This window comes from Equus asinus, chromosome X (genome assembly GCF_041296235.1).
Source record: "Equus asinus isolate D_3611 breed Donkey chromosome X, EquAss-T2T_v2, whole genome shotgun sequence".
Taxonomy (NCBI): domain Eukaryota; kingdom Metazoa; phylum Chordata; class Mammalia; order Perissodactyla; family Equidae; genus Equus; species Equus asinus.
In genome coordinates this window covers 23,653,604-23,670,294 of record NC_091820.1, presented here as the reverse complement: position 1 = coordinate 23,670,294, position 16,691 = coordinate 23,653,604, and the positions used below count along the sequence as shown (strand labels likewise).

General features: G+C 36.9%; 1 protein-coding gene and 1 pseudogene across 1 annotated transcript in view; one reads left to right on the top strand and one right to left on the bottom strand.

The window, feature by feature from the left end:
* The window catches only part of IL1RAPL1 (interleukin 1 receptor accessory protein like 1), a 1,280,310-nt gene that overhangs the window by 532,854 nt on the left and 730,765 nt on the right, over positions 1–16,691 (bottom strand). The gene's annotated exons all lie outside the window — the stretch shown is intronic.
* LOC106832702 (transcription factor SPT20 homolog pseudogene) lies at positions 8,522–11,224 on the top strand (annotated as a pseudogene).

Here is a 16,691-nt window from a genome sequence, read left to right as displayed (position 1 = left end):
AGTTATTGTTTAATGGAAACAGAGTTTCTGTTTGGGATGAAGAAAAAGTTCTGGAAATGGGTAGTCGTGACAGTTGTATAACATTGTGAATACACTTAATGCCACTAAATTATGCAATTAAAATGATTAAAATTGTAAAGTTTATGCTATGCATATTTTACTACAATAAAAATTAAAAAACAATAGCTACAGAGATTGGATTAGTGGTTACTCTGGTAAGGAGGGAGGGAGGGAAAGGAAGGAGGGAGGGAAGGGAAGGAGGGAGGGAGGAGGGCGAAAGAGGTGACAGGGCACATGTCTGTGGTGATGAATGGTAATTAGTCTCTGGGTGGTGAACATGATGTAGTCTAGACAGAAATCGAAATATAACGATGCACACCTGAAATTTATATAATGTTATAAACCAATGTTACTTTAATAAAAAAATTTTAAAATGTAACCAGAAAATTTTAAAAAACCATTGAATTGTACACTTTAAATGGATGAATTTTATGGTATGTGAATTATATCTCAATAAAACAATTATCTTTAAAAAGCTTGATATGCATTATCTCATTTACTTTCCTTTTATGTCATCTCATTTAACTCTCTCACTTTAAATATCACGTCTGTATTTTGTCGCCTGTATTTGTATCTCCAGCTCGGACCTCTTTCTGAATTCTAGATTTATATATTCAGTTGCCTATTTACTATACTTGAAATCTAAAAAATTATTTCAGACCTAAGGTGCCTCACAGACAAATCTTTACTTTTACCCTCAAATCTACTCTTAGCCTAGTCTCTCCTACTTCCCTGATAGCCACACTATTCACCTAGATGCTCAAGCAAAATAGCCAGAAGTCCTTTGAGACATTACCTCAACAGAAGTAGCAAGAGGCAAGTGAGGAGGCACTAAAAACTCAATAATCAAGATAAATAATATTTCAATGCAATATTTAAAAAATCAAATTAAACCAAAAAAAATCCACGAGAACAGTAAAGCCTTATAATTCTTCAGTATATCACTGTGTTTTATATTTATCAATTATCACTAATTGATATTTTCTTGATTTTCTTTCTTTATATAGATATATATTTTCTCTTGCTTACAGTGTAAGCACCATAAGAGAGGGAGGCTTATCTGTCTTGTTCATCACTTTATCTCTTAACTATATCCTCTAGTTCCCCGGCTCTCCTGCTAACTGACTTCTAGGTTGGATTTTTCCCAAATGAGATCAGTCATTTTGGCTTCTGGGTGGGGTAACACCACTTCTTTCCTCTTTTGTTCCCTCCAGACAGAGGGGTGGTTGTGGCTTCCTGCCATTGCTAACCTTGGGATTGCCTCATGTCCTTCCATTTCAGCTCTTCTAACATATTTATAATCCATTTCCCATAATAAATTCCCCCACTGAAGTGCTTGGAATGAATTCACCTTAACTGACTAGATCCTGGCCAACACAGTGGTTTCAGAAACAAATATCTGAGTGTTTAAATTCTACATAAATTCTTAAAAGTCTCCCATGAGGTAAAAGAGAGATAAACAAATTATATAATTATATGTTTGCAAATGTTACAAATAACACTGTTTAAACAGAGTACATTTAATAAATTAAGGTACTTTTGCATTTTCCAGTCTATGATGAAAGTCTTATTTATATATCTAAAACAAAAAAAGAGAGACAAGGAAAAAAAAAGCAGAATTAAACTGTGAGCTAAATTTAAAGGCAGAATTATACATTTTTGGGGAAAGACCTTTTTATTCTATATGATTTATCCATATTTCACGGTTGATTTTTTTCAATACTTTTTATGCAATTTTAGTATCAATTCCGGTCAATAGTAATTTTCAGACTTTTCTGACTAGAAAGAAGAACCATTAATCTGAATCACCTACAATTCACTAAAGGAACAAATGATTTAAATACCAGCAATCTAATAACTTTACTTGGCCAAAATAGGCCATTTTTAGAAAAAAGAAAATGGTCTAATAATTTGTGTTTCTTTATAAATATAACATGCTTAGAATGTGACAATTATATTAAAGATTCTTGTCAACAAAGAATATAGGAATATGACACTTTGCGGTTGTCAGAATATAACACCACAGAGAAATGTTAGAGATACGATTAAAAATTTAAAAACAAAACATGAGAAGGTCTAATTTTTATCCAAATGTGATAAAGAATACAAGAAGAAGAGGAGGTCTCATGGGCAAAGGAACCTACTGTGTGATCATGGACAAGTGACTTGTCTTCCCTAAATTTCAGTTACCTGATTATAAAATTATAAGGATACATAATCTCATAGAGTTGTTGTGAGAAGCAAATAGTATCCTGAGGTAAATATACTTTGTAGTGGACAAACCGCTACGTAATATATATTATTGCCGTTACTATTACCTGAAGTGAGGGTTTCACCCCTTGGCTTATTGTCAACCTCACTACATCTCTTGAATCTTCTCACTTATGCCCGATGTAGTTTCACAAACTCTTCATTATTTATAACATTTCACCAGTGGCTAAATATGGAATTTATATCAAGGTCACTGTTTTTTGAAAGCTTAATCTCCTTTCCAGCAGCACCTCATAAAAGAGATAAATCACATAGCTCTTTATATTTAATCTCCTTATCCTACTATGAATACAGCCTTCTTCCATTTCTGTTCTCCAGATTCAACTTTTCATTTTTATAGAAAGGTTCAATATGAATAAAACACCCTTTCTGGGAGCGAAGTCCCATACATTTGAAATTCAGTTAAACTTGTCTCGTACTGTTGCCAGAAAGAGCCGCAGTTGATGTGAGGCATAAAGTGGAACGCATCCCCGGATGCAGCAGTAGGGAGAAAAATAAATAAATAAAACACCATGAATGAAGGCTTGTCTATTATTAGCTCTGCTCTCTTTTCTTAGTTTTAGATGGCTGAATCACCGAGGGGAGTCTAAAACTGGATAGTTAAATATTTGTGGATGCCAACAGCTGTGTACACAGAACAGACATTTTGAAACTCAGTATTCTCGCAAGTATGGGTCATATGAAAAAGACTTATCCCTAGTCAGAGGAGAGGTAGAATAATTACACAGGACTCTGCAACAGTCAACTGTCAAAACTTCTTTCCTGTCAATACTATAAGATTATTTCTCAAGTTCTTTTCATACGAAAGAACTGTTACAAAGACTTGAAAATGGCTTTATTGTATACATGATTTCCAGTTGCAATATCTGCTTCTTCCTTGAAAGTCCATTATGATAATAGCAAGAACAAAACAGAGAGAGAATTCTTATGGAATGGAGGAGTTCAACCTCATTATATGCAGTCTTATCAGGATGCAGGGTTTTCCCAAATTATTCTTCATACACACAAGAAGAATATCATAATGATGAACTGGACATCGTCTCCTTGAGTGCTTTTTTAAAGCTACAATTTGCGCAATAGCATTGTAATCATTCCCACTTTCAAAGCTCTTCTGTTTACTAGTCTTTTAAATGCAATTGTAATTGACTACCTTGGTGGCTAATTTGCAAAAGCTATTACATTGCTTCTGACTTCTGGTTTTCTTTTACTAATATAGATTTATTTGTAATCCAAATTATACAAAGTATTGCTAGATAATTTGACTTTGTAGTTACTGATGTCTTTATTTACCATTTATTATGTCCATAATGTATAAAGCACATAACAGGAGTAAGTCATTAATTTGAATTGTGGCTTTGGGTATGTTAGTTTCTCATTTGTCAAATTAAAGTCTACATGAAGGCTTACATCCTTTCCTAAAATTTCAAAATAACATTATGGATAATATCATTACACGTTATATTTACCTGATCCCTTGTGCGTTATTGAGAGATTCTACACAGAGGTATTCTTTGTGTGCACGTGTACGTCCTCTTTGTCTACCAGTAACTTATCTCTTTCTCTTCACTAATCAAAATATTTCCGTGGTAGTGTAAACTACTCTCCTTACTTTCTCAACACAGGCTCCTCACTTCCTCTACTATGGTCTGAATTTTCTCACCACTATTTCTCAGAAAATGTTGTTACTAGGGCTATCAATAGCCTCCTGGCTTTCAGTCATTATCTGGCTTGAGCACAATATGACATTTAAAGCTATTTACGTCCATTCATCTTGAGATTTTATTAGAAGGGCCTTCTCTTGGTTTCCCTTTTGTGCCTCTATTCATTCTGTCCTTCTCCCTTAAATGCCAGTATTTCTCTAGGCTTTTGTGCTTGCTATTCATTTCCTCTTGAGTGCTCTTATGTTACCAAGTGATAACCAGAATGAAGTATTCCTGCCCCCACTGATAGATAACAGTTGTGTACTGGTGGGGTACAAAGTAACAGAGTAAATGTTGTACCTTTTTAAGAAATTGAAAATAAGTAAATTTTTAATGAATGCATGTCAAAGGTGGAAAATCCCCACCTCTGAGTCCCAGCCCTCCTGAAGCTAAACCTGAGGGCAAATCCTATTACCAGGTTCTTTGTTATCCATAAGAATTGGACTAATTACCTCCCTCAACAATGTTTGAGAGTATCTGTTTCCCCACACCATTAGCTAACATGATAAGCCATGAAGTGATTTAACCTTTGGCAATCTAATCGGTAAAAACATGATCTTTTACTTTAGTTTTCACTTGCAATTCTATTATTTGTGAGGTTGAATATCTTTTCATATACTTAAATAGCATTTGTATTCCTTCTTTTGTGAACTATCATTTTGATCCTTATTTTTCTCCTGGGTCAATGATCTTATTTTTATTAATTTGTAGGAGGTTTTTGAGGCAAAATTCTGAGATGGGAAATACTGGCAAATGATTTGAGACCAGGTAGATTAGAGCACTGGTTATTGGGGAATCAAAAGAAAGGAGAATACAAAGAGTATAGGACCAGAGGTGGTCATCCCTTCTCAGGAAGAGAGAGGTACCTTTGAGAGGAAACATGTCCTTTGAAGATTTATGGTGAAGAAAAAAAAGGAACTGACTGAAGTTAAAAAGCTCTAATGAAGTAAGAAGTGTCAAAGAATCAGAAGAAACCAGACTTGTGAAAAAAAATGTACCATTTGCAAAAATACCATTACCACCAACAATAACAAAAATAAAATCTACATACCATAATGACAGCAAAAGAAGGTGGTCTTGAAATATGAAATTAAGTAAGCCATGATATCTCCCTACCTTACCCACCTCAAAGTATCTTCTATCGCTGTTTCAGAAGGCAAAAAGCCAAAAAAATCAGAATCAGTACAGCAGAAAACACACTGCATACATAAACATCCATACTTGCACAAAGCAGAGGAAACTTTTAATTCAACACTCCAACAGTAGCTTTATACTTAAATACGCAATTGCAGAATTGGAAGAACAATATGAATCATAATGTTTTTTTAAAAAAACCTCCAAATAGTAAAAGACAAATAACAGGAAGATATGAAACAGGAGCTAGCCAAACTCAGGAGAGAAAGGGAATAAATGAGGACTAAATTACAAGGTGCCTGTGGCAGGCAGAATTTCTAAAATGTCCAGTGAAAGATGATTCGTTCTGATTCTCAGAATATGTAAATATAATGTTACCACTCCTGTAATTATGGTATATAATGTGGTACCCGAATTTAAAGTAGGGAAGATTATCCTGGATTATCCAGATGGGCCCTAGAAAGCAAAGACTTTTCTCCAGCTGGTGGCAGAAGAGGAAGCATGAAAATGATTCAGTGTGCCCACACTGGCTTAAGGATGGAGGAGGACAGTTGCCAAAGAATGTCAGCAACTTTTAGGAATGGAGAGTGGCCCCTGGTTGACAACCAGCAAGAAAATGAAAATCTTAATCCTATAATCACAAGAATCTGAATTTGGCCAACTACTTGAATGAGCTTGCAAGTGGATTCTTCCTCAGATCCTCCAGTTAAGAGCCCAGCCCAGTCAACATTAATTTTGGACTTGTGTGATGCTAAGCTGAACCTACCCTGTGTTATGACCTACAAAATTGTGAGGAAAAAAATAAAACAAGTGCTGTTTTAAGCCACTAAGTTTATGGTAATTTGTTATGGCAGCAATACAAAACTAATAGAGTTCCGGAGGGAGAACAGGTATGACTACAAGTGACATAGGCTCATAAAGGATAGAATATAAAAGAGACAAGAAAATGTAGTAATAGAAGAAGGTTTAGAAAGAACATGATGGAAAAGACAGGAAGGTATTATCCAACATACTTATAGCTGAAATCTCTGAAGGAAAAAAAGCAAATCAAGGAACAGAAGAAATATTTTAAGACTATAGTTCAAAAAATGTTTGCTAAAATAAAAGCCCTAAATTTACATATTAAAAGGACCTATCATGTACCCAGGAAAACTGAGAAAGAATGGCCAGTTTCAAGAAATATCTCAGTAAAACTATAACACTTTAAGAATAAAGAATGTATCCTCTGAACCTGCAGAGAAAAAGGTCAAGTCACTTACATAACAAGGAAAGCACAAAGCACAACAGCAGAGCAACATTTTCCAGAATCTAAAGGAAAGGACAGTATGAGCCAAGATTTTATAACAAGTTAGGTTTTAAACATTAAAAAACAGGATCTCAGGAAATATTGTACCTATGAACCCTTCCTACAAATAGAGAACGAGAATTTTACAATGAAAGAGTAAAGATTTGGAGAAATTTTGGTAGCGAGCATACTTAATTAAAGATCTGGTACTAAAATAAAGGCAATATGAAGGTTAGAGGAATAACGTGTATATGTTATTTGCTCTGATAAAACAGGAATAACAGAACCAAAAAATTCAAAAGAAGGGAGAAAACAATATAGAGTAACCTGATTCATTAACATGTAGGTGAGAATTAAAATATTATTTAAAGCTGATACAATAGTAAAAATTTAAGTAAGAAAAAAGAGGACTAAAATGATTATATAAAGGTTTAGTATAAAGATAACTTGTGGGAACAAAAAAAAATGAACACAAAAAATACTCTTTTATACCATAAAATAGTATGGCAGAGTTGTAAGATCTTTTTATATTAAGGATATTACTTCTTTTTGAAGTATATTGCAAATATTTTCTCCCAGATGTTATCATTTAATTTCATTCTGATTGTATGCCATGCAGATTGCCTTTTATTTCTTTGTAATGATTGCATCAATCTTTCACTTTATACCTTCTGGATTTTGTGTCTTTTAGAAAGACTTCCTCTACTCTACAATTACATATATTCTTTAATTCGCTGATATTTTCTTCTAGGAGTTTTATAGTTTCATCATTGATCTATTTATTTTTATAGAAACGGTAAGATAGACAAAAGTTTATTTTTTTCTCAAACAGCTTCATTTTTAAACAACACCACTGAGTGAAAACTGTATCTGTTCTCTGCTGACATGTGATGTCACTCTTAGTGTATAACAAACTTCAGTGTGTTTTGGGAATTAGTTCTTAGATCTCTAAATGTTCAACTTATCTTTGTTGAAATTTATGCACCAGTAACACACTGTTTAATATGATATAATATCTGGTAAGGCAAGTCTTCTGCCATTGCTTATTATTTAGGACAACTTCTTCACTCTTCTTGGGTGTTTATCTTTCCATGCAAACTTTAAAACTACATTGACTGGTTCTAATGGGGCATCTTTATGAATGATCAGTTTTGCTTCAAGATAAATAATTTAATGTACTGCATTTGTGAAAGAAACATGAAATTTGCATGTGAGTTTAAGATGATAGCCACTTGGACACCTGCCATCAAATTCCCTATCAATGTTTCCAAGTGCTCCTTGGCTTTTAGGCATAGTTTCATAGAAAAGTAGAACGAAGTCCGGCTTTGGCATCAGAGATTTAGGTTTGTACCCTGCCTCAACTGCTTACTATTTTGTAACCTTGAGCTCATTACTTAAGTTGGTAGAATGTCAGTTTTTTCATTTGAAAAAGGAGGGTAAAAATGTTTGCCTTGTAAAGTTCCTGGAGCACTACATATTGTATTTTGAATAACTTTGAAATATGCCTGACTCTTGGTGAGAACTCTCTGGAAAATAATTTGTAATAGATGTTGACAGCATCTTCATCAATAGCTTCAATCTAGATTTCTCTCCTAACTCCAGAATTGCCATGATTTGACTCCTTTTATTTGTCTGATAAGTTTCTATTCATCATTTAAGAAAGCTCAACTATTACCTCTTTTGGGAATAGTTTTTCTCATTTTCCCATGTTTAGCACTTCCTCTCCTTTATCATTCTGTCTAAAAGTTTATAAATTGGGGTGTATTCTATTTATCTAGTTACTTGTTTGCCTCCCCAACGAAACTGTGAACTCTTCCATAGCAAGTCATTTGTCATTGGTACTATTGTCTCAATCCTAGCATTTTATCATAATTCATTCTCAAAAGTAGTTGTTGGTTGAACGAACAAACATTTTTTATGGGAAGGAGGAGAGCACATAGGACATATTTATATTTGTACTTTTCTATTCTTTGTTCTTTATTTTACAAAAGCAAAGGGAAAAAAAGATGGCACTGCATCAGTCCCTAGAAATGATTTTTATTGTTATCTTCTAAAACAGCATAGACTAGACATGGATGCGTGGCCCAACTCGCCAGTAGTAACCACAGGCACCAGAACAGAAAGTGTAGACCACGAGACACAACACCTGCTACTGGGCGGAATGCACAGCCGGAGGTGGCACGCAGGCGCACAGAAGGCTGTGCGGCCTGAGCCTGCCATGTCGACTTCCAACTTCCCGCCTAGCCAGGGGAAACAACGCAAGGCGAGGCAAGGCGAGGCCTAGCACACAGGCAGCAACCCATATAGAGAAAGGTATTTTCGGAGACTTGCAAGAATTTTGCATAGTGCTTCCTTGGGGGAGGATTTCTGGGTGTCTATATTGAAGTTAGGCTGGTGGTTCCACTGTGGAGTTGGGCGTTATGCAGAATTATACATGATACCAAAGACACGATTTTCACTTCGCTTCATCAACGCACTTACGCTTTCTCTTCTTTTAGGGCCCCTGTCTTATGCGCCGATGGTCAATCTACACCCAGGAGGGCAGGGATACTCGCTGATGCTCAGGGGAGAAAATGGCTCGTATTCGGAGACCATTCGACTGTCTTATGAAGAGGGGGAACTGCTCCAGTACTTGGACGCAGAAGAATTACCTCCTGTTTTGGTGGGTCTCCTGGAAAAATCTCAGGTGAACATTTTTCACTGTGGATGCGTCATCGCAGAAATACGGGACTACAGGCAGTCCAGTGACGTGGAGGCCCCTGGTTACCAGAGCAGGCACATTCTCTTACGACCAACCATGCACACATTAGCCTGCGATGCAGAGTCCCTAACCAGCGACAGCCAGACATGGACCCAGGAGGACAAACTGTTGCTCGAGAGCCAAGTGATCTTAGCCACAGCTGAACCACTGTGTCTTGATCCTTCTGTGTCAGTAGCCAGCACTGCAAACAGTCTGCTCAGTAACAAGCAGAAGAGGAACACTGGCCCAACGAAATGCTGCTTCAAGAGGTGCTTGAGCCGGGCTCTGAGTCGGCAGCAGGAGCTCCCTCATGGCCCACCTCCACCTGAGCTAACAGTATGACTTATTGCCAACCAAGCAAAGAGAGTAACGCAGGTGAGCAGTATGACCTCAAAATTTCTGGAGCAGGAAATTGTGTGGATGTGTGGGAACAGAGACCCTGTGACTTGGTGGTGCCTTCTGAAGTGGATGTGGAGAACTATGCTACAGGGAACAAGTCTGTCAACTCTGATGACTCCCAGCCAACAGGCTGGCCAGCCCATGAAGTAAAAGATGATTCTGCATTTGAATGGGAAGCTGGTGATCAGTACCAGAAAACAAAGATGTTCTTCATGTGTTCACTTAATGATCCACTTATCTCTGGAAAAAGAAGTTCACATAAAAAAGTCAGATGTGAGAGAAAGATGTCTCCCCTCGACTCCTCCAAAGATGACCATTCAAATAGTTTCATGCCTGGGTCGAAGACTGACGCTGGGAAGGTAGTCAGTCAGTCTGAGGAATTGGTCCAGAAGAACATCAACTGTCCAGTCAAGATGTCACACAGCTCCAGTGGCTCAGCCAATCTCAGCCCACTTTCTCCAGGGAAGGAAACAGAACAGCCTAAGACTGTTGGTTCAGTCAGTTCAGTGTCGATTCAGTCTTCAGTACTGGAGAAGGGAGTCAAACCTCCACCTCCACTCATCAAACTTCCTTTGAGCTCAGGAAAGAGTTCCACAGGTAACAGTTTTCCTCCACAGCAGGCAACCAGCTTTCATAAATCTCCATCTCCTGCCTCTGCTTCTAAACTACCAAGTCTTTCCCAGAAATCCTCTGCGGAAGTGAATCAAGTTAGCACATTTCCTGCAGCTGCCCTGTCCACTGCCAGCTCATCACAAAGAATCCCAGCTACCCAGGTCACGGCCAACTCCACTAGCCTCAAGGTCATTGAAGTGGTGGGCCCTGTTCATAAAGCCCAGGCTTTGGTGAGAGGTCCGAACCTCGTGCTGAACTCTACCACTCCGGCCGCAGCTCCTGCAGGAATCAAGCCCAGCAACCTGCCGTCAGGAGGTCGGCCACCAAATGCACTGCTGGCTACAACACAGGTACCTTCTCAAGGAAGTGTTCAACTTAATTTTAAAAATGTTCCAGGTCTCAGGCCCTTAACTCTACTCCAGCTTCCACAAGGTTCACTCATTTTGAACACCCAGCAGCAGCCGCAGCAGCCTCAGCAGCCACAGCCACAGCCTCAGCTGAAGCTGCAGCCTCAGCCTCAACCACAGCCGAAGCCTCAGCCGAAGCTGATGCTGCAGCCTCGGCCTCCGTACCAGCCTCAAGCCTCAGCCTCAGCTTCAGCCTCAGCCACAGCTGCAGCAGCAGCAGGGGCTCTATCAGTTGATTCCACAACAACAATTTCAACAACCCACAACTTTTCATCCCCAATAGCCAGTGCCGCAGGGTTCTGTACAAGGTTCAGCCAGTCAAAACCTGACCGGATCTGCTCAGCAAGCTGTTGCCATCCACCTCAGTGGAATGGGAAGTTTTATGCAGCCCCAGACAGCTGTGTTGTCTCAACTCTGCTCTGCCCAGGGAAGACCTGGGCAAAGTCTTCCTCAAAAGAGAGTCCAGCTCTCCTCTGCCTTGCAGCCACAACTGCAGCCACAGCTATAGCCACAGCAGCAGCTACAGCTGAGAATCTTGCAGCACCCAGTGGCTATGGCAACAGTAGCAGCCCAAACTGCTCAGCCACATCCACCCACTGAGCACACAGTACGCTAGCCCAAAGGTGAAATGAAGAGGCACACGAACCACTCCAAAATCCTGAGTCTTGCATTACTTTTTTCTCTTTAAAAAAAAAAACACACAGGAGCATTGAGTCAAAGGATTTCTAAGTTTTTACTTCATTTTTGTCTTTAATGTCTCAATATTTTACATTGCTAGGTGTACAAACTATACAGAAGCACAACTCTATCCTTTTAAAATAAAAACAGAGAAATGATTTAATGAAAAAAAGATGGACTATGGGTGCTAGCCACTATGAGGTTAAAATCCCAGCTCTGCAATTTACTAACCATAAGCCTATTCCCTAGCTTCTCTCAATCTCCATTTCCCTTATCTGTAAAATGTGAATAGTAATATATACTTCTTAAGTTTATTGTCAAAGTTAATGTAAGAAAGATATATTAAATATTAAAATTTAAATTAATTTTTAATTAAAAATATTAAATATTTGAAAGAAGTAAACATAAGTACTTAAGCTGAAAATAAACTATAGTAATAATATTAGTGTGAAGAATAGTTTTGTTACATTACATAAGAGTCAACCTCAGAATCAACAGCAAATATGCCACGGAAATTTAATTCTTAAAATAACCAGACTAGACTTTTAAAAGTAAGCAAGGAATTTGAAAACCTAAGGATTTCCTTATGTATTCAAATATATATATAGAGAGAGAGAGAGATTGATTTTAATACTCTATTAATAAACAGTAGCCTTTTTACTCTACCTAGATGCCCCACATGGTGAATTCTGTCTGATGAAACTGGATGCATTAGACACTTGTAATTCATTCTTTAGTAATTGAGGGATGATTTGGATATATGACTTAATATCATTTGCCAGAAAATATTCCTTAAATACATTATTCATCTGGTGCTTATTATTTTGCAAACACTTTGTAATATACAAGTGCACCTACTGTCTGCCATTCATCTTGCTCCTCTATTCTGTCTCAATTATTTTGTCCCATCAGACGAGATAATAATCATGAGAGAGAAAGGTAAGTTTCTTGACTTATAGTGGGTAAGTGAATAAAAAATGATAAGTTTAGATGAACTGATGAAACAGATTACAACAGGGAATTATAGGGAAAAGTAGGAATAATTGTGATATGAAAATATCTTTAAATATACCTGCTAATTAAAAATGATTTCTGCATATCTTAATATATTTTAGGATAACAGAGTAAGGTAAAAAACTAAGTGACTAGATCAAACCATCCTCCCCCCAAAAACTTGATTAAATTCATACATGTGGATAACACTTTTAAAATAAAACATTTTATATATAAGTGTAAAGATTTACATCACTCAAAAATGTTATCTTCCTGATTTTCTTGAACTGAAGATGGCTTGAAAAGAATGAGCTATTGAAAATGTCAGAAAAATATACTTGTTAAATAGTTATTTGTTGAAACACGCTATTTTGTTGTAATGATATTTGCTATTTGAGCCATCCCTTTGGATGGCGGGTAAACATCTTTCACTTAAAATGTACAAATATAATGCCATTAATCATTTCCCCAAGCCTATCAGAACCTTTCCTGTTTGGTGTTAGAAAAATTCACAAAGTAATTGAATTAATTATCAAGTAATTTTAAATGACTTTAAACAACAGAAACTCTACCTGTATCCCCTTATCATCACAAACTACTTTTAGTCAAACTTGTGGACTCTGAGGGATTCTTAGAGAAATTCTCAGACTTCCTTTTTAACAGATGAACAACAACCAACTTAAGGTAATAGTATAAAAAAGTTGGAGGAAGACTGAGTCCTGACACTAGCAAATGTATTTATGATAAAATATTTCCATCTGTGATATTTCTGACCATATCATACTCCTTTCCATAATTACCCTCCCTGCATCTGCGTACTCTGTGGAATCGAGTTCAAACTATTTTGTCTGGCCATACGAGGGCTTTTTTGATGTAGATTTGGCCTATCTCTCCACCCCGTCTCCTACCACTTCCACATTCACATCTATGGCTTTGGCAGTGCTTAACTATTGCTGCTCCCCGTGCGCCATGTTCTTCCTCACTTCCGTGTGCTGGTGGAGACCCGGGAACTCCTCTCCATTCTCTGCTCATTACTTAACACTCAGCCTAGGCACAATCCCTCTGGAGTCTAAGTCTGTTTCCATATCACCCTTTATTACAGCACATTTTAAACTATTTCACAGCGTTGTGGATCAAATTTGACAGTAAATAGAAAACTAAGAATTGAAAAAGGACATTAATATAAATATCCTTTTCACATTTTTTGTTTATTTTTTCAAACACAGATCGTATAACTTTGCATGCATTTATATAGCATTAGTGCTTACAGTTGAACGATTAAAAATTTACTCTGTATAATTATAAATATATGCAATGTATATTTATATTCTGTAACTCTGTGTTGAATGTTGCAATTGTCATTTTAAAATATCAAGAGTACTAAGTCAGAATTATCGTAAAAAAGAGGATTTATATAATAATAGTACTTTTATAAGTATTTGAATAGAATTTGTCTTTACGTAGAAGTTAAAGGAATACTTACATAAAAGAAACAAGAAAATTAAATACAGCTTTTTTGTTTTCTTGGCTTTGAACCAAGAAAATCTTCCAGAAATTATGATTCAGTCATAGGTCATTCTGATGAACTGTAACAGAAATGTCTTCTTTTACAAATTCCAAGGCCGGAATGAAGAACAAGAAGAAGACAAGTCAATAAGACACCTCTTTTTATTTCAAATCACCCCATTTCTTGTTCATTTGTATTTCTCAGAAGTTGTGAATTCTGGGCATATACTAAGCTATGCAAATAAAACAACATTCTCCATTCTCTGTTTACCTGTTAGTACATCATGTGATAATAGTCAGATGGAGTCGCATTAGATTGGGGTGCTATGTTTGGGATGATAGGACTTAAAAACAGATGTGGGGAAATGGGAAATTGTTGCTCAATGAGTAGAGTTTCAAGAGGAAAACAGTCTAGAGGTTTTTGCACAACAATGTGAATGCAGTTGGCCCTCTGTGCCCGCAGCTTCGACATCTGCAGATTCAGCCAACTGTGGATTGAAAGGCGTATGTTGGTTGTATCTGTACTGAACACGTACAGAGTTTTTTTGGTCTTTATTCCCTATACAATACAGTACACTAACTATTTACATAGCATTTACATTGTGATAAGTATTATAAGTAATCTAGAGATGATTTAAAGTATATGGGAGGATGTGTGTATGTTATATGCAAATACTATGCCATTTTATATAAGGAACTCGAGCATCCTCTGATTTTAGTATCCACAGGGGTCCTGGAACCAATCCCTCATGGATACCAAGGGATGACTGTATACCTAACACTACTGAACTGTATACTTAAAAATAGTTAAGGTGGTAAATATTATGTTTTTTACCTCAATTAAAATTTTAAAGCAACAACAATAAAACAGATGTGGCATACGAAATACTTCATTTTCAGCAGCCTTAGGGGAACCTCAGTCATATATGTACTTAGAGCACAATGATGAAGAGCATAACCCTCTGGAGCCAGACTGTCTAATCTCAAAACCTGGTCCGGCCACTGACTAGTTGTGGGACCATGGGTAAGTCACATAACCTCTCTGTTCCTCAATTTTTTCATCTGCAAAATGGAGATATTTAATAGAACCTTTTTCACAGAGTTGTTCTAAGGATTAAAGAAGATAATATTTGTAAGCTGCTTACACATTCCATAAAAGAAATTATCCAGAATAACTGAACTGGAGGGGTTATTCTTACCAAATTTAAAGGATATGTTTTAGATGATCTAACACAATATAGGCTATCTGACAAACATGAAATCATTCTGGTGAGCAAAAGGAACCACCTGGAAGTGGTACTAACTCTCCAATGCAAATGAATGAGATCTGCATTATCGTTGATTTATAAAATGGTGTGGCATCAGTTTTCTGATACTGTGGACACAGCAAACAAATGGTAGTTTCTAATATAAGCCCCAAATCAAACACCCCAAAAGGAGATCCCCTGAAATGCAATTTAAGTTTCCTCATGCCCTCATAGCCTACTTCAGTGCAGGTGGCTGCAGGACCTTATGTATTTAATGACTCATGATTCTCCCAGGCAAAGAGGGAGAAGGCCAGTGAGCACACAGTGTTTCAGAGCAGAAGGGAGCCTGTGGTTAAAGTTGGAGGCACCAGTCAAAACCAGCAGTGCCCAACCACTCTTCTAAAATGCTTAACAGTAACTATGAAGGGGTTGCCATACTTTGCATTCATTCATTCACAAATATTTATCGAGCACCCATTACAGGACAGACTATGTCAAAGCCCCAAAGACAGAGCAGTAAATGAGACATAATGTCTTTGAAAAACTTACAGTCTAGTACATTAAGAACAAATAAATATTAACAAAAGATAAAACTCTAGCTTGGCTTTCAAATCAAATTGTATTTATCAAGCACAATTCATGCATTAACCTTTTTACTTTTTTATTATATTTCAAGATGGTATGGCATTTGATGATAATTTTAAGAAACACTGCAATTTAGGATTTAAAATGGAAATAGCAACAGACCTCCAGATGTAGTGTTGACATAATAACACTTGTTTATCACTTGCCCTCATTTCAGTTTAATAAGCTCTCTTGGCTCTCATCTTTCAATGTTTAATCCAAAGCAATTAAACTGATATGCAAATGCCATCTCCATTGCTTTAGGAGTGACACTTAACACACAATTTCATTATAATAGGCAACTGGAATATTTGTAGAATGATCAACTCATTTTTATTTTTAAAATATGTGCTTTTCTTGTGATGCATCCTTATAAATAAAATGTCATGCAAATTTTATTTGATAAATGCCATGTGGATAATATTTGTCCTGTATACTGAACACAAAGTCCACACCATGCCATATTTCTATTTAAAAACCTGCTATTCTTTTGCTCAGTCTCTACAGAAAGGAACATTTTAGCTAATGAGGAATATTAGCAAAAAGTACAAGATAAGCAGAAATGAACAAAGAGGAGGTGTGTGTGTTCGTGTTTAAGGCAGTCTGTCTTTTAGGAGTCAATTCTAAGTAGAGAATCAGAACATTATAGTGGAAATACCAGATACACTTTATGCGAATAGATTCAGTTAGCTAAGCTTGTATGGTAGGTTATTTGTATAAATGGTCCCAGTTCTTCAGTCCTGCCTGCATCCACACCCTTTGCCATGTAACCATTCTGACTCTGAGTCCATCATGTGACTTGCTTGGGCCAGTGGCATGTTAGAAGTCATGAAGCAGGAGCTTCAATCAGTACTTATACATCTCCATCTCTTCTTCCTTTGTTGCACCCCTGCTGTTGACATGAGAACATGCCTGAGCTGGCCTCTGGAGGATGAAAGTCTCATAGAGCTAGATTCTAGCCTCCCCAGTTATTCCATCTAGGGCCAACCTAAATGAGTCAACAAGTAGTTGACTTCTAGAGAGGAGGTCAGTTTT